This window comes from Somniosus microcephalus, unplaced genomic scaffold (assembly GCF_052327205.1).
Source record: "Somniosus microcephalus isolate GS21.2 unplaced genomic scaffold, FLI_Smic_1.0 unresolved_chr4, whole genome shotgun sequence".
Taxonomy (NCBI): Eukaryota; Metazoa; Chordata; class Chondrichthyes; order Squaliformes; family Somniosidae; genus Somniosus; species Somniosus microcephalus.
The window spans coordinates 46,344,437-46,361,910 of record NW_028225182.1 but is presented as its reverse complement, the minus strand read 5'-3'; the positions used below and the strand labels follow the sequence as shown (position 1 = coordinate 46,361,910).

General features: G+C 48.0%; 1 long non-coding RNA gene and 3 other non-coding genes across 4 annotated transcripts in view; 1 reads left to right on the top strand and 3 right to left on the bottom strand.

The window, feature by feature from the left end:
* Window positions 1-337: 337 nt before the first annotated feature.
* Window positions 338-420, bottom strand: trnal-cag (transfer RNA leucine (anticodon CAG)). Its single transcript has one exon. It is a non-coding gene; the product is annotated as a tRNA-Leu (tRNA).
* Window positions 421-1,088: 668 nt separating this feature from the next.
* trnav-cac (transfer RNA valine (anticodon CAC)) lies at window positions 1,089-1,161 on the bottom strand. The gene has a single exon. It is a non-coding gene; the product is annotated as a tRNA-Val (tRNA).
* A 454-nt stretch (window positions 1,162-1,615) lies between these two features.
* trnak-cuu (transfer RNA lysine (anticodon CUU)) lies at window positions 1,616-1,688 on the top strand. Its single transcript has one exon. It is a non-coding gene; the product is annotated as a tRNA-Lys (tRNA).
* Window positions 1,689-13,501: 11,813 nt separating this feature from the next.
* Window positions 13,502-17,474, bottom strand: part of LOC147090901 (uncharacterized) — a 4,100-nt gene continuing 127 nt past the window's right edge. The window contains exons 2-3 of the long non-coding RNA XR_015075298.1: window positions 15,249-15,423; window positions 13,502-13,672 (exon numbers count right to left, since the gene is read on the bottom strand). This is a non-coding gene — a long non-coding RNA (uncharacterized LOC147090901). The remainder of the gene's footprint in view (window positions 13,673-15,248; window positions 15,424-17,474) is intronic.

Here is a 17,474-nt window from a genome sequence, read left to right as displayed (position 1 = left end):
GTGGTGAACCTGTTGAATTCTGTACCACAGAAGGCAGTTGAGGCCAATTCATTAAATATATTCAAGAAGGAGTTCGATATATTTCTTAAGGCTAAAGAGATAAAGGGATATGGGGAGAAAGCAGGGATAGGGTACTGAATGTGGATGATCAGCCATGATCTCATTAAATTGCGGAGCAGGCTCGAGTGGCCGAATGGCCTACTCCTGCTCCTATCTTCTATGTTTCTATGTGAATGGAGCAGGTGAACTGCTGAATCCCACTTTTAAGGAATGTCCCAAAGTGCTTGACAGTGGTGTGAAAATAAATGAGTTCCGCGTGGTAATTAAAAGTAAAGACTGTCAGAAGTGGGAGTCGAACCCACGCCTCCAGAGGTGACTGCGACCTGAACGCAGCGCCTTAGACCGCTCGGCCATCCTGACTTATTGAGTTAATTTTTGCATCTCATCACTTGCACATGAAGAACGTTTCCGTCCGGGTGCTTGTTCAATGCTGTTGAAGGCTCAGTGACCGGGATATCATCTCCCCCGGGGTTTTCCTGAGCTTGTGCTCGGTGTATGGGGAGGTTTGTCCCGGATCCCTGGTATCTTGCAGCTCCAGGGATGGGCAGTAACAATCTGAGCTCTGGAGCTGGAGAAAAGCGAATAATTAATGGGTTTGTTTTCAGGCCTGAAATGCGGCTTAGATCTGTTGGTACTAACCGAGGCCGGGGCTGCGAGATATTTCAGTTTGTTCACGTTTAATCAGAAGAATATCCGCAGTCAGGAGCTGAAAAAACACCAGAAAAAAGATAAGAAATATCAGCAATTGTGATCAACTCTTTAATGTGTGTTCTGGTAGTTTAGTGGTTTAATTGTTTTAATCAACATTCATTAACCGAAAGCGTTGTTTTGCAGAATGAAAGAAATGCTCACAGTAAGGGACAGTCGAAAGTTGAGTAATTTAACTTTAATAATTTGTGAAAGTTTATTCATTGACGAAGATTTATACCCTATAAGAATTTACGCACCGTGTATTTTAGGAGTCTGCTTTAAATTGTTCGTTGCTTCTGACACAAGAAACCTGTTAAATTTATTTCACAGAAAAATAAAGTTTCCGCCCGGGCTCGACCCGGGGACTTTTCGCGTGTGAGGCAAACGTGATAACCGCTACACTACAGAAACCTCTGCTTAACCCGCGCTTTTTTTATATGCACACGTTCCACAAACACTGTTTCATTCCTCCTGACTTCTCCTGATTCCTCATTGTCATGCACAGAAGCGCATGATGCCCTCATTTGTTTAACGTAACAAGCAGACACAAACACAGGTATTCCTTCAAAATCAACCCGCAGGTGGCCACAGACACAATAAACAGAGCCAGAGAGAAAGACAGAATCGGGAATCTCCGGGAAATAGACAAGAGATATTGACAAAGACTAAAGCGCTTTGCGATCAGAAAATTGCCTGAACCCCTGTGGTTAATGAAAGGGATTTTGCTGCTTGAGTTCCTTATACGCCTTGGGCTTCTGGAGAACTTGTTTCGCAGTTTGCAGAAACGCGGCTCAGACATGCTGTTGTGACCGGAGCCACCAGGTACCTGACTGCAATCAGCGACAATGAAATACAGCTGTAACAGGCCCGGCTAGCTCAGTCGGTAGAGCATGAGACTCTTAATCTCAGGGTCGTGGGTTCGAGCCCCACGTTGGGCGTTATTTATTTGGTTAAACTTTTATGTTGCTTTCAAAGCGTCATTAATTGAGCGATAACCTTGTTTTGCACAATGAAAGAAATGCGAACTGAGAAAATACTGCAGATGCTGGAAATCTGAATTGAAACAGAAAATGCTGGAGATACTCAGCAGGTCAGGCAGCTTCTGCGAAGAGAGAAACAGAGTTAACGTTTCAGGTCGATAACCTTTCGTCAGAACTGGAAAAAAGAGATAATGGAACAGATTTTTAAGCAAGTGTAGGGGATTCTATGAGATCATGGCTGATCTCCTGCCTCAATTCCATTCACCGGCCCTATCGCCATATCTCTTGATGCCCTTACCAGTCAGAAATCTACCGACTTCTGTTTTGAACATACGCAATGACTGAGCCTCCACAGCCCTCTTGGGTAGAGAATTCCAAAGATTCACCACCCTCTGTGTGAAGAAATGTCTTCTCCTCTCAGTCCTGAATGGCCTAACCTTTATCCTGAGTCTGTGGCCCCTGGTTCTAGACTTCCCAGCCAAGGGAAACATTCTCCCAGCATCCAACCGATCAAACCCTGTAATAATTTTGCATGCTTAATGAGATCCCCTCTCATTCTTCCGAATTCAAGAGACTGCAGTCCTACTTTACTCAATCTCTTCTCATACGAGGTCAGTGACAGTCTTGCAAATGGCGACTTGATATTCGGCAGTGGGGTCATGGTCCAGGTGGAGGTAGGAGGAGGTGTTGGAGAGTTGGCGTACAGCTTCTGCTAGGTAGAGGTCGGTTCGCCAAACAACAACAGCACCACCCTTGTCAGCAGGTTTTGTGCTTTGCATGTTAACTGTTAACTGTTACCCATATCTCATTTTACACAATATATGGGCTACTCCAGCTCCTAATTCGTTTGTTCTTAGTTGTTATTTCCTCACACAGGAGAGCAATCTCGCCCCTGGACAAGCAGAAGGAGCAAGTTCCAACCAAATGGTTCCGCAAACGTGATAACAGCTACACTGTGGAACCGTCTCCACTTTCAGTACCAGTTCAGATGGAAATGTTAAAATTTTTTGAGCATGTAACTGGTAGAATAGATAAGGGAGAACCAGTGGATGTGGTGTATTTCGACTTTCAGAAGGCTTTTGATAAGGTCCCACATAAGAGATTGGCGTGCAAAGTTAAAGCACATGGGATCGGGGGTAAGGTACTGACTTGGATAGAGAACTGGTTGGCAGACAGGAAGCAAAGAATATTTCTAAACGGGTATTTTCCCAATGCTACCGCGGCTACGCACTATTCAATTTCAATCCTAAGAAAGAAAATGTTCCAATAATGCGTAATACCACTTACGCTGACATCTGTACGCGGGGGTCTTCCAAGCCCCATCCTGTTGACATTCAGCAAAAAAATATGGGATTGTCTTGAAGCGCTAAGAGAGACGTTACAACAAAGTTATAATTTTTACACGACAACTATCTGTCGCATATTAGTCACCTTATGACCCAAGTTAATTCAGATTCTCATCCTTGTTATCAAATCCATCTGCGGCCTCGTCCCCTCCCTATCTCTGTAACCTCCTCCAACCCTCCGAGATCTCTGCGCTCCTCCAATTCTGGCCTCTTAAGCACCCCCGATTTTCATCTCTCCGCCATTGGCGGCCGTGCCTTCAGCTACCTGGGCCCGAAGCTCTGGAATTCCTTCCCTAAACCTCTCGATCTCACTAGCTCTCTCTTGTCCTTTAAGACTCTCCTTAAAACCTACCTCTTTTACTGAGCACCTAACCTAGTGGCCCTGAAATTCGAGTCTGGGGCTTCCCGCGGGTGCAAGCCCCCGACCTGCACTTACCTAGCGCACAGGCCATTGATCTGTGGGCCCGCATGAGATTCCGATCCTGGGCCTACTCCAACTGCCGGCGCGCGGTGCTTGCGTATCCCAGGGGCGCAGTTAGTTCGATGCATCCCCTTTGATCACGTGGGCCATGGAGAGCCAATGGTAGCAGGGAATGCTTCATTCATAAGTTTGACAGGAAGGGCTGTCAAACCTATAAATACTATAAGCTGCAAAACATCACTAAACCTTCAAATAATTTTTAAAAAAATCACATTTTAAAATAACTATAAATTACATGAAATAACTATTTTAAACAATAATTTAAATTTTTGAAAAAATTAATTATATCTTCTAATGGGGCTAAAAATAAACTTAACTTTCTTTAAATATTTAAAAATAATAAATCTGTGGAAAAAATGTTTAATTTTAATTAATTCACCACTTACCTTGTTAAAAGCAGGCCTTGCGCCTGCTTTTTATATGTGTAACTCCTGGAGACTTATCCTCCCGGAGAAACCTGCAAAAAAAAACGTAAGTTCGATGCGCACGCACTGCCTCTCCGGCGCACATGTTCCACCTCTCAACCGCTTTTTTCAGGGGAACGGAAGTTCCGGTTTCCCGCGCATGCGCAGTGCATGCACGAAACTGGCACTTTCGTTGGGCCTACGCGTGAGTACCCCGTGCGTACTCACCCGTGGGGACCCGAATTTCTGGGCCATTACCTTTTTATGTGGCTCGGTGTCAAATTTTGTTTGATAATCGCTCCTTTGAAGCGCCTTGGGAGATTTTGCTATGTTAAAGGTGCTGTATAAATACAAGTTGCTGTTATTGTATATTTGCGCTCTTTATCCCTTTGTGCCTCATTAGTATTGTGATTCAGTGGCTAGCTTGAGATGTTATATGGGCAAATGCAGTTGCTGCTAACTTCGTTTTCCCTTTGATACAGCCTACTTCTCCCCACTCTGCAATCTTAGTCATATTCGGACTTGTTCCTCCCAGACCTGCTTTGTAACTGGCTTTCCTGAACTGTGAGGGTGGGTGAGGAAAATAAAAATGTAAAGAAGGGAAGAAAAAAATAAAAGAACATCATCGAAGCAGATAAACTTACAGCACAGAAGGAGGCCATTCGGCCCGTCGTGCCTGTGCTGGCTCGTTGAAAGAGCAGTCACGCTTAGTCTCGCCCTCCCCGCATTCTGTCCGTAACCCTGTAAGTTGCTCAATCTCGAGGGCCTGTCCGACTCTGCTTTAAAATGATTTATGGAATCAGCTTCCACCGCCTTTCCAGATCCAGCGTTCCAGACCCTCACAACTTTCTGAGTGAAAACAATTCTCCTCATCTCCCCTCCAGATCTTTTTCCAATGGTTTTGAATCTGTGACCTCTGGTTATCGACTCACTCACCTGATGGAAATTTTTCTCTATTTATCGAGCCAAACCTCTCACCATCTTGAAAACCTCTATTAGGTCACCTCTTAACCTTCTCTGTTCCAAGGAGAACAGTCCAGACTTCTCCAACCTCTCCTCATAACTGAAGCCCCTCATCCCTGGTGACATCCCTGGTAAACCTCCTCTGTACCCTTTCTAAGGCCTTTTACATCTTTCCTGAAATGTGGTGTCCAGAATTGTCCTCAATACTCCAGCTGAGGCCTGACATCGATGAAAAAGAAAAAGGAGAAATGGAGGGAGGAAGAGAAAGAAAGAAAGACTTGCGTCTCTACAGCGCCTTTCATGACCACTGGATGTCCGAAAGCGCTTTACAGCCAATGAAGTGGAGTCACTGTTGTAATGTGGGAAACATGGCAGCCAATTTGCACATAGTAAGCTCCAACAAACAGCAATGTGATAATGATCAGATAATCTGTTTTAGTGATGTTGATTGAGGGATAAATATTGGCCCCAGGAAGAACTCCCCTATTCTTCATCGAAATAGTGCCACGGGATCTTTTACGTCCACTTGAGAGAGCAGACAGGGCCTTGGTTTAATGTCTCAGCCAGAAGACAGCACCTCCGACAGTGCAGCGCTCCCTCAGCACTGCACTGGGAGTGTCAGCCTAGCTTTATATGCTCAAGTTACACTCCGACAGTGCAGCGCTTCCTTAGCACTGCACTGGGAGTGTCAGCCTAGCTTTATATGCTCAAGTTCCTTGGAGTGGGATTTGGACCCACAAGCATCTGGACTTAAAGGCAAATGTGCTACCCACTGAGCCACAGCTGACACTCAAAGAGCAAGGATAGCAGGAAGGAAAATATAATGGTTGAAAAGACAGAAAGAAGAAACTTCACAGGAAAGTGAGGAAGTATTTGATGTGATGGACAGTACAGAGGGAATTTATCTTTGTGTCTGTTGTATTGTACCTGCCTGGCAGTGTTTGATAGCATCATGTATACTGCAAAGGGAGCTATGCTTGTATCTAACCTGTGTTTATCTGACCTGTAGTGCTCAGTTTCATGTTGTACAGAAAACATTGGCCCAGAAATTCGGGTCGGGGGCTTCCCGCGGGTGCAAGCTTCCGTCCTGCACTTACCTAGCGCGCCGGCCGTTGTGCTGTGGGCCCACGTGGAATTCCGATCCTGGGCCTGCTCCAACTGCCGGTACGCAGTGCTTGCATATCCCAGGGGCGCAGTTAGTTCAAACCGTCCCCTGGGATCACGTGGGCCATGGGGAGCCAATGGTAGCAGGGAATCTTTATTCATAGATTTGACAGGAAGACCTGTCAAATCCATGAATTAGAGATCAGCCCCAAAACATAACTAAAACTTCAAATAATTTTTTTTAAAATCACATTTTTAAAATAACCATAAATTACATAATATAACTATTTTAAACAATAATTTAAATTTTTGAAAAAATTAATTACAGTTTCTAATGGGGCTAAAAATAAACTTACCGGCCTAGAAATTGGGTATAGCCCTGCTTGAGGCATTAGAACTGGTGATGCGCAAAGTTTATAGCCAGACGAAACTTATTGCTGCCTGGCGCGATATTGGGTTGCATCGCCCCCAGAGGGGATTGAGGCGCTAAATCAGCCGTTGCACGGTGCTCTTAAGGCGCAAAAGGTCAGGCGCTACTCAATATCGACGCGGACGGGCGCAGCGCAGGTGAACTCAATGACGGGAAAGCACGAGACCTCCAGGCGCCGGCCGGCTCTTAAAGGGGTGGGTCAGTCAGCCTGAGCATCAACACCTAACGCCCTGTAGGCCTCAGATTCGGCGCTCGCCCTTGCCTGGCGGTACAAACTTGTTCATCATGGAGAAGGTTAGACAGAGAGCAGAGTGCTTCAGCACTTAGGCTCTGGACCACTTGGTGGCTGCAGTTGAACACCGTCGAGAGGTCCTGTATCCGGATAATGGCATGAGGCCGAATCAGAAGGCTTACCGATGATCTTGGAGGGAGGTTGCTGTGAGGGTCAACTCCAGCAGCATGGCGACCAGGACCCCTGTTCAGTGCAGGAAGAAATTCAACGACCTCACACGGATCGTTAGGGTGAGTGATGGTTTACCAAACTTGTGCTTCCCTCCATCTGCAGCTGACTTCGGGCACCCTGTTGCCATGATGCCCCAATGGCCATCTGTCAGCAAGCACCCATGACCCTTTCTGGCCACACACATGGACAGATGTCTCAAGGCCTCATGTAAGGGCTCTTGCACCATGGGGGGCATGTGAAGAAGTCTCAAGGCGTTAAGTAAGGTCTCTTGCACCATGGGGGGCATGCGAAGAGGTCTCCAGGCCTCATGTAAGGGCTCTTGCACCATGGGGGGCATGCGATGAGATCTCAAGTCATCATGTTACAGAACTTCCCCTTCTTTCCCCTGCAGTCCAAGCTGGCGATGATTCGAAAGGAGCAGTGTCGAACCGGTGGCGGACCTCCACAAGTGGTCACTCTCACGGATCTGGAGGAGAGAGTGCACCAGATACTTGGAGGACGTCTGTCTGGTCCTGTGACCACTGCATCTGCCGACCCCATTACCGACAGCGAGTGTAAGACTCTCACCTTTTTCACCTGTTGCCTTTCACTTGGTCCCCCCGCCAGCATGCATCCTCAGTGTGCAGCCATGTCAGAGCCTTGCCGCAATCTGGCATGCCTTTCAGCAAAGCTGTCCTTTTGCTAAAGCCACTCTTCCACCTCCCACTTTCAGATGAAGCAGCACCAACTCAGGCTCAACGCGCTGAAGCTGCCAGTGCCAGTGCCACCGGAGGCGAGGACCAGGAGGAATCCGGACCAGCCGTTGCAGAATCCGGGGAGCTGACACATCTACCGTCTGGGGATAGTAGTCCCCTGGCGGGGAGGGGGGGGCTCTGAGGATGACGCAGTTGCCGGACCAAGCGGCATGCAGCCACGCACGGGGGATAGGCAAGTGCGGCCACTGTCTCCCCGCAGGGCAAGGCAGGTCGTCATGACTGCTGCACAGAGTGCAGATGAGGTCCGTCGCCTGGCTGAGATGAGCAAACAGGCCCGGCTCAGACACACGGAGCTGATGGCTGCAGTGGAGAAGATGCCTGAGTCAATAGATTCATTGGCTAGGAGTATGTTGGACTTCGGGGCAACAATGGAGTGGACTCTGCAGGGCTTTGGGGCAGCAATGGCGAGGTCTCTCCAGGTGTTCGGGGAAACAATGGACAGGACTATCCAGGGCTTCGGCCCAACAATGGAGAGGACTGTCCACGGCTTTGAGTCGGTGAGGGAAAGGACTGTTCAGGGTTTCGGACAATCCCTGGAAAGGTCTGTGCAGGGCTTGTCCGAGGCAGTGGAGCAGTTGGCACCTGCCTTGTCCGAAGCAATGGGAAGAACTGTCCAGGCCTTCTCCGATGCACTGGCACCTGGCACACAGGTCCTCACTGTTGCCACGCAGTCACTTGCTGGGCTCCTCCACAGCCAGATTGACGCAATGCGATCTCTCACTGCAGCCACCCTCTCTGCATCAGACAGGATCACCCCGGGCCCTTCCACTCCCGTACAAGGCCAGGAATCAGTGGAGCATGCGACTGTGGCGGATGAGCCGAGCCGCTCCCCTCAGATAGCCAGTGTGTCGTCCGACCATGGTGCAGGTGTCCTCTCTCGGCAGGAGACCATTGCACATGCCAGCGCTGGGACGCCTGCATTGCAGCTGCCACCACCTGCAGGCCACACTGCTTCCAGCCATGGTCACAGCAAGCATCCTGCGTCTGCACTCTCCAAGCCCAGAGGTCGGCTAGCCCGTCCCTCAGGGGCTTCTGCGCTTCCAGACAGTCAGGATGCATCCCCCAGCCTTGAGCCCGCCACTGGGGTCCACTTACGTAGAAGCAGCAGGGAGGGAAGGGGCCAGGCGCGAAAGAGAAGTCATTCTCCCTCAAGGGGCCAGTTGTAGAGGGAGGTGCTGAGACGTTTGTTTGTCCAAATTCAAGGACACCCTCACATGCTGTTATATTTGCAGAAGGTTTGTTGAGTTTTGCGGCTTTGCCGAACAGTTATTTTGAAAGTTATGGTTTCTGCTGACATGACGTTGTTTAGCTGTAATGAAAGAATTTTGTACCAATAAACAGAAGTTTCAATGTGGCATGGTGCATGTGACCACTTTCAGTGATGCTGGCATTCAGAGGCCCTCAAACATCCAAAGTGCGCATGAGTTAAGACTCTCATCATTCCATCACAGGGGTGTCGACAGGAGTCCAGAGGAGCCTCTAACGTATGGACCTTCCACTTTCAGCAGCCCTTCCATCTTCCTCCTCCTCCTCCTCCTCCTCCACCTGCTCTTCCTCCTTCTCATCCTCCTCCTCCTCATACACCTCCTCCTCCGCCTGCTTGTGCAGGGTCCGAGGGAAGGTAATGAAATGACGCGTTCGCCTATAAAGGCCATCTGTCACTTGCCGGATGCAACAGTGGACTGCAGCCTGAGTGACAGTCACATTGTCCCCAATGGCTGACTGAAAGGATCCGTTGGCATTAAAATGGAGGCCATCAGTCAGTTTAGCCAACACGGACAGAGAGGTTCTGCAGCGTTCACGCGGCTGCAGATCCTGACCAAGCAGGTGGCACAGATCAGTAACAATGTCCCTCCAGATTCGGATCCTTTCCAAACACTGCTCCTCCGACATGTCAAGGCTTGTCACCTGCTGCCTAAAGACCCTCGCAGCATCCCATCGCATTGGCCGACCTCCATTGCCCCTCCTCCTTCTGGCCAATCCCGGCCCTCTCTCCCGCCATCTCTCTGCCCCTTCACAGTGTTGGGCAATGAGGCCGTCGCCCTCCCAACAAGCTCCCATTCCGATGCCAGTTGGTCAAAAGGCTTTTAGGTGTAGTGCTGCAAGTGCTTCGGACAGGGTTGAAGGTCCCAAGTTCTGTAAAGCTAAATTCCCAGAACTCCGCTCCACATTAGCTCACCAACTCTCTTTAGCAGCGATCGCAATGAGCAGGCCAAGTGGCAGAAGATTCTGCAGTGGAGCTGTCCCCTTTAAATAGCGCCCCCCTACTCCGAGAAGGGCCTGTTAGCCCTCCCTCAAACTGTCACTAATAGTGCTGGGTGCTAAGGCTCCGGGCGCCACCCAATATGCGCTCAGGTGCTCCTGAAAGGCGTTGCACACTGAAATGACGTCATGAGCTGCTTGCGCTCGCGGGCGCGCGCAAACACTTAGCGCAGGCGCTAAATGTATAGTCAATATCTGAGTTGGCGCTATCATCATAGCGTCCGCCCCAACATAGTGCTTCGCCCCAATTCTAGGTCTCTTTAGGCGCTCAGCGCTGGCGCTACCAACCCAATTTCTAGGCCACCTTTCTTTAAAGTATTTAAAAATAATAAACCTGTGGAAAAAATGTTTTAATTTTACTTAATTCAGCACTTACCTTGTTAAAAATAAGGCCTTGTGACTGCTTTTTAGAAGTGTAGCTCCTGGAGACTTACCCTCCCGGAGAAACCTGGAAAAAAAACCGGAAGATCCAGGCGTACGCGCTGCCTCTCCAGCACACGCGTTCGACCTGTGAACCCCTTCCTTTATGGGAACGGAAGTTCCGGTTTCCCGCGCATGCGCAGTGCATGCACAAAACCGGCACTTTCGTTGGGCCGACGCGTGAGTACCCCGCGCGTACTCACCTGTGGAGACCCGAAGTTCTGGCCCATTACTGTATGTGTCTCATTTTCTGATCCACATGATCAGGGATACTGGCTGTGCATTCGTCTCAGCTTAGTGACAACCCCATCAGATTATTGAGAAACACCATTCAGTTGAAACACTTCCATTTATACAGTGCCTTTCAACGACCACTGGACGTCCCAAAGCTCTTTACAGCCAATGAATTTGAAATGTAGGAAACGCAGCAGCCATCTGCGCACAGCAAGCTCCCACAAACAGCAATGTGATAATGACCAGATCATCTGCTTTTTAGTGATGTTGATTGAGGGATAAATATTGGCCCCAGGACACTGAGGATAAGCTGCCCCTGCTGTCCTTTGGAATAGTGCCATGGGATCACTCACCTCTCATCAACGGTGTAGCACTCCCTCAGCACTGCACTGGGAGTGTCAGTCTAGATTTTTGTGCTCAAGTCCCTGGAGTGGGACTGTGAACCCACAACCTTCTGACTCAGAGGCGAGGGCGCTCCCCACTGCGCCACAGCTGTCCCAGAATACAGCATCAACCCGATAAAAGGACGACGTTAAATGCTCACCTCAACTATTTCATATCCTCGGACACAAGTCACCTTTACTGTGTCTTTAAAATTGAATTTCAGCCACGAAGGCTCCAGAAGGCTGTTCGGTAAGACTCGATTGGAGCAAGTTGTTTCCACTTCTGTAGGCAAACCCAAATATAATCAACAGAGCTCTTGGCTAAAATGATTCATTCTTTCAATTTTAAAAGCTGTTTTGCTGGTGCTGATTAACAGGCAAAGGCGGTCCTCATACGATTAAATAGAATTTTCATGCTTTGCTCAAAAGAATACTCATTTACTCATTTACTATGGGCTGAATTTTGTCAATGGGGAACTTTTGGAAGCGGGACTCCCACTTGTCGGGTTTAGTCCCGCCTCCATCGACTTGAGGCCAACCCGCGCTATTTTCCCTTGATTGACCTTGTTAAGCCCGCCCAGCAGGCTCAGCAGGCCAATTAAGGGGAAGCCGGTTACAGAGAACGTCAGTGAGTGACGTTTCATCTGTCAAAACCTTTTGACAGATGAATTGTCATCATTTGACAGCTCTGTGAAGCTGTCAAATACTGACAGTCTCTGTAGTTTGATGAGTTCTTGTATTCAAGACCACATCAAACCTCATTTGTGAGCAGAAATTAGATGGTTGTTGCATCGGAGAATGCAGCGGCCATCTGTCATCTCTGCCGGTGAGATGTGAGACTCTCCGCATCCCCAACTGTTGAAGCCTGCAGGAAGAAACAAAGGTAAGCAAACATTTTCTATCACTTTGCACTTACCTCACACACTTACCGCTCCACACTTGCACCCACCACTTACCTCCACAGCGCACTTTTGTACCCCTCTGACCCCCGCAGACCCACGGCTCACATCGGTGACCCTGGCGGGGTTTCCCGATGTTTGGAAAAATGGGGATAATCCTCTTAACTGCCTGTTAACTGCCTGTTAACAAGCAGTTAAGTGACTGTAATCCCCTTCCCACCTCAGGAGATAGGACCTGGCGCAAGTCGGCTACCCGCCTCCTGGGAAGATGGCATGGAGGCGGATTGGGGGTGGGATGAGTACCCGTCCCCCAGATTCTGCCATTTTACCAGCAGTCCCGCCTTCAAATCCGCCTCCCCAAGGCTGGCAAAATCACCCCCTAGGACTTTTACCGCAACACTAAAATCATAGGGAATTTCAACACGGTGCCACGCAATGGAAACAAATGATTGAATATTTAAAATCACTTTGTCCGGATACAGGGGAAGTGAAAGAACTAATAAGATGATTGTTCTCAGAAGGCTAAGTAGATCTATGTGAGAAAGGAAGGATAGAGGGAAGGAAGGAAGAAATAAAGGCCACTGCCATTGCCTCACTGTGTAAATCAAAAGTCAGTGTGTAGCTGAACTGGATAACTTCAGGAAGACCAACAGGGTTACAATTGGCTTCAATGCTCCTGACGTAGGGATTCTAAAAGATAATTTTAAAAGATAATGGAGCATTAGCCAGTAAATTCACTAATAAATCCGATAGGGAATTCAGGAGAGTGGTGAGAATGTGGAACTCGCTACCACAGTGAGTAGTTGAGGCGAATAGTAGATAAACACATGAGGGAGAAAGGAATAGAAGGATATGTTGATGGGGTGCGATGAAGAGGGGTGTGGGGAGGTGGGGGGGTGTCAAGTAGTTTGACACCATCCAGGACAAAGCAGTCCCGCTTGATCGGCACCCCATCCACCACCTTATACATTCACTCCCTCCATCACCGGCGCACCGTGGCTGCAGTGTGCACCAGCTACAAGATGTACTGCAGCAACTCGCCAAGGCTTCTTCGGCAGCACCTCCCAAACCCGCGACCTCTACCACCTAGAAGGACAAGGGCAGCAGGCACATGGGAACACCACCACCTCCAAGTTCCCCTCCAAGTCACACACCATCCTGACTTAGAAGTATATCGCCGATCCTTCATCGTCGCTGGGTCAAAATCCTGGACCTCCCTCCCTAACAGCACTGTGGGAGCGAGCACCTTCACCACACGGACTGCAGCGGTTGAAGAAGGCGGCTCACCACCACCTTCTCAAGGGCAATTAGGGATGGACAATAAATGCTGGGCCTTGCCAGTGATGTCCACATTCCATAAAAAAGAATTATTGTTTTTTTTAAAGTCACTTTTGCCAAATTACATATCTAGAGGGCGATTTACACTGATGCCCATCTAACTGTATCCCAGCCTCATCCAGTGTCCTTAAAGAGGAGAGTGCGGCAATGGGAAACAAGTTATAGTTGGAGGTGACAACTAATCCTTTTTAATCCTTCTCAAATCCAGATAATAGAGATTTTATCATAGGGTACTGTCAGTTAATGCGAGGGGTGGTATGATTGACATTACCATGAATTAGAAGTGAAAAACAATTGCGGGTTTGGTTTATTTAATCCAAAATGCACCCAAACTTACTTTTACAGTTGCGCTTGTTGCTCTGAATCACAAATCCAATTGGGCAGTAGCAGTGATATCCACCAATATTATTCCCACAGTAATGGCTGCACCCGTGAGCATCAAGCTCACACTCGTTGACATCTGGGCAGAAGAGACCCGGTAATTGAAGTTTGACAGAGATAAAGGAAGAACAATTAGAGTTCTGAGTGAAAGAGAATTTCGATCACGTAGAATTTACAGCCTGATGTCTTCTGTTCGTTGTAATGAAATTGTAAGTGTGTTCTTTAAACTGATCATTGTGTTTAGTGTAAGAAGCCTTCTCCACAACTTTACAATTTTTAAAACTCATTTTCGGGATGTTGGCGTCGCCGGCATTTATTGTCCATTCCTAGTTGCCCTTGAGAAGGTGGTGGTGAGCCTTCGTCTTGAACCGCTGCAGTCCGTGTGGTGAAGGTACTCCCACAGTGCTGACTGCACCTCCCAAATTCACAGCCGCTACCACCTAGAAGGACAAGAGCACCACCTCCAAGTTCCCCTCCAAGTCACACACCATCCTGACTTGGAAATATATCAGCCGTTCCTTCATCGTCGCTGGGTCAAAATCCTGGAACTCCCTCCCTAACAGCACTGTGGGAGCAGCTTCACCACACGGACTGCAGCGGTTCAAGAAGGCGGCTCATCGTGATCGTCTCGAGGACAACTAGGAATTGTCAATAAATGCTGGCCTTGCCAGTGACACCTACATCCTGTAAATGAATTAAAAAAAAATTAGACTGGTTCAGATGTGTGAAGATAAATATATTGGCCCAGAAATTCGGGTCTCCACGGGTGAGTACGCGCTGGGTACTCACCCGTAGGCCCAATGAAAGTGCCGGTTTTGTGCATGCACTGCGCATGCGTGGGAAACCGGAACTTCCATTGCCCTAAAGGAAAGGTTTCAGAGATCGAACACATGCGCCGGAGAGGCTGCGCGTGCACATGTAACTTACTTTTTTTTTGCAGGTGTCTCCGGGAGGGTAAGTCTCCAGGCCTGCTTTTAACATGGTAAGTGGTGAATTAATTAAAATTAAAACATTTTTTCCACAGGTTTATTATTTTTAAATACTTTAAAGAAAGGTAAGTTTATTTTTAGCCCCATTAGAAAATGTAATTAATTTTTTCAAAAACTTAAATTATTGTTTAAAATAGTTATTATATGTAATTTATAGTAATTTTAAAAATGTGTTTTTTTTTAATTTATTTGATGATTTAGTGATGTTTTGGGGCTTATAGTATTTATAGGTTTGACAGGTCTTCCTGTCAAACTTATGAATGAAGCATTTCCTGCTACCATTGGCTCTCTATGGCCTATGTGATCCCAGGGGATGCATCGAACTAACTGCACCCCTGGGATACGCAAGCACTGCGCGCTGGCAGTTGGAGCAGGCCCAGGATCGGAATCCCACACGGGCCCACAGCTCAACGGCCGGCACGCTAGGTTAGTGCAGATCGGGGGCTTGCACCTGCGGGAAGCCCCCGACCCGAATTTCTGGGCCATTAGACATATTCCAGGCAGCAATTCACTTAAGCTGTGAAATAGTGCCATATATGATCATAATGTAAGCTGTGTCTGTGGGGATAGCAAACAATGTCCAAGTAACAGGGTCTAGCCTTGGCCTAGTAATCCAACATAATCAATTATTATGTCCCCGGTCAAATTCTTCAATTCGTGACTTACCAACGCGCGAATAGAGTGCCAGAAACCCAGTGAATGGTTTGGTTTCAGAACCATCTGACGTAAATAAAACCCTCAGTGAGTTACTGGTGGAATAGTATTCCTGCAGTCCTGGATCACCTCCATCATCTTCTCGTTTGCCACACAGCTTAGCCAACTGGTTGTCCTCTGATAGGATCTGTTGTAATAGTATTAACACTAATCATCACCACACACCTTTGGTTTAATATGCTTAAAGTTCCATGAAACAGGGTCGGTTTTGCTTTTAATGCCTGGTGGAAAACGAGCGGTAGTGGGTCACCCGCCCGTTTTGCACCCCGTCCGATTTCTCGCCAAAGGCAACGGAAATAGGGCAGTGTGATGATGCACTTCCACCTGTTCGCTACAAAATGGCAAGAATGAACGCAGACAATACAGTTGTCTATGAACCCGACTCCTTTCAATGGTCACGGGCTTTTCTAAACATTTGAAGAAGTTCAGACTGCTGTGCGAGATCAGTAACCAACACTTTAATAGGTCTTTCTGCCCTTTGTTCATGAACTAAGTTAACTTTCGGGGTTGTAGTCCCGCCTCCATCGAGATGCGGCCAATCCACGCGATTTTAACTTGATTGACCTTGTTGAGCCCACCCAGTGGGCTCAGCAGGCCAATTAACGGCCACCCGACAACAGGTGACATCACCGACTGAAATTTCATCTGTCAAGATCTTCTGACAGATGAAATATCAGCGTTTCACAGCTGTTTGAAGCTGTCAAACACTGACAGTCTTACTTCTAACATGAATCCTTCTCCACGGACTCAGTTAGAAATCTCACCGGCACAGAAAGCTGCAGGCTGTCACTTTTGACAGTTCGCAGCCGTTCTGCTTTCTGTGCCGGTTAGATGATGGGCTCCCGAAACCTAGAGGAAGGAAGGCTGAAAAGGTAAGTACAGGTAATTTAAACTTCTTTACACACTTTAGACACACCAAACACACTTACCTTTGCACTCATGCACCCATCACTCACCTGAACACCGACATCTCGACCCCTCCAAATCGTTCAACCCGACGGCCCGACTCCTCTAACTTGGCGTGGTTTGGAGTCGTCGGGAATCCCACACTTCAAGGTTTAAACATGCAGTTAATTGGCACTAATCCCTTCCCGCATCAGGTAGGCGGGTCCCAGTGCGGGGTGGGTACCCGCCTCCTTTGAAACTTACATGGAGGCGGGTTGGGGGCGGGATGGTGTCAGGACCCCCGAGTTCGGGCCTTTAACCCCCTGCACGCCACCAATCACGACTCCAAGGATCAGTTAAAATCGAGGCCAAAGCGTCTGTTTAGCCTTCATTAAAATGGATATGCTTCCGACAAATTTATTCTTGCACTTTGCCTAATATCGCACAGCCTGATTTCAGTTCCTTCGGGGGGTCATGTTAACTTTGGGCGAGAGTGTAAGACAGGCAATATCGGAGCCACCATCTCCTGTACACCTTCCCCTGATTTTGATTCCCAGGTCACCTCTCAGCCTTCTCTCGGCATATGGGGTGGGACATTTAGGACTGAGATGAGGAGGAATTTCTTCACTCAGAGGGTGGTGAATCTGTGGAATTCCCCACCACAGAAGGCTGTGGAGGCCAAGTCACTGATTATATTTAAGGAGATCGATAGATTTCTAGATACAAAAGGCATCAAGGGGTACGGGGAGAGAGCGGGAATATGGTATTGAGATAGAGGATCAGCCATGATCATATTAAAAGGCGGAGCAGGCTCGAAGGGCTGAATGGCCTACTCCTGCTCCTATTTTTCTATGTTTCTATGTACACCTTCCCCTGATTTTGATTTCCATTGAATTCAATCAGGTCACCCCTCATCCTTCTCTTTTCTAGGGAGAAGAGCCCCACCCTGTTCAATCTTTCCTGATATGTATAAGCTCTCTCTTGTAGTATTATCCTTGTAAATCTTGTTTGCACCTTCTCATCTAGAACTAGGGGGCATAGTCTCAGGATAAGGGGTTGGCCATTTAATACTGAGATGAGGAGGAATTTGTTCACTCAGAGGGTTGTGAACCTTGGGAATTCTCTGCCCCAGAGGGCTGTGAATGCTGAGTCTTTGAGTATATTCAAGGCTGAGATCAATATATTTTTAGACTCTAGGGGAATCAAGGGATATGGGGATCAGGCGGGAAAGTGGAATTGAGGTTAATGATCAGCCATGACCTTATTGAATGGCGGAGCAGGCTCAAGGAGCCG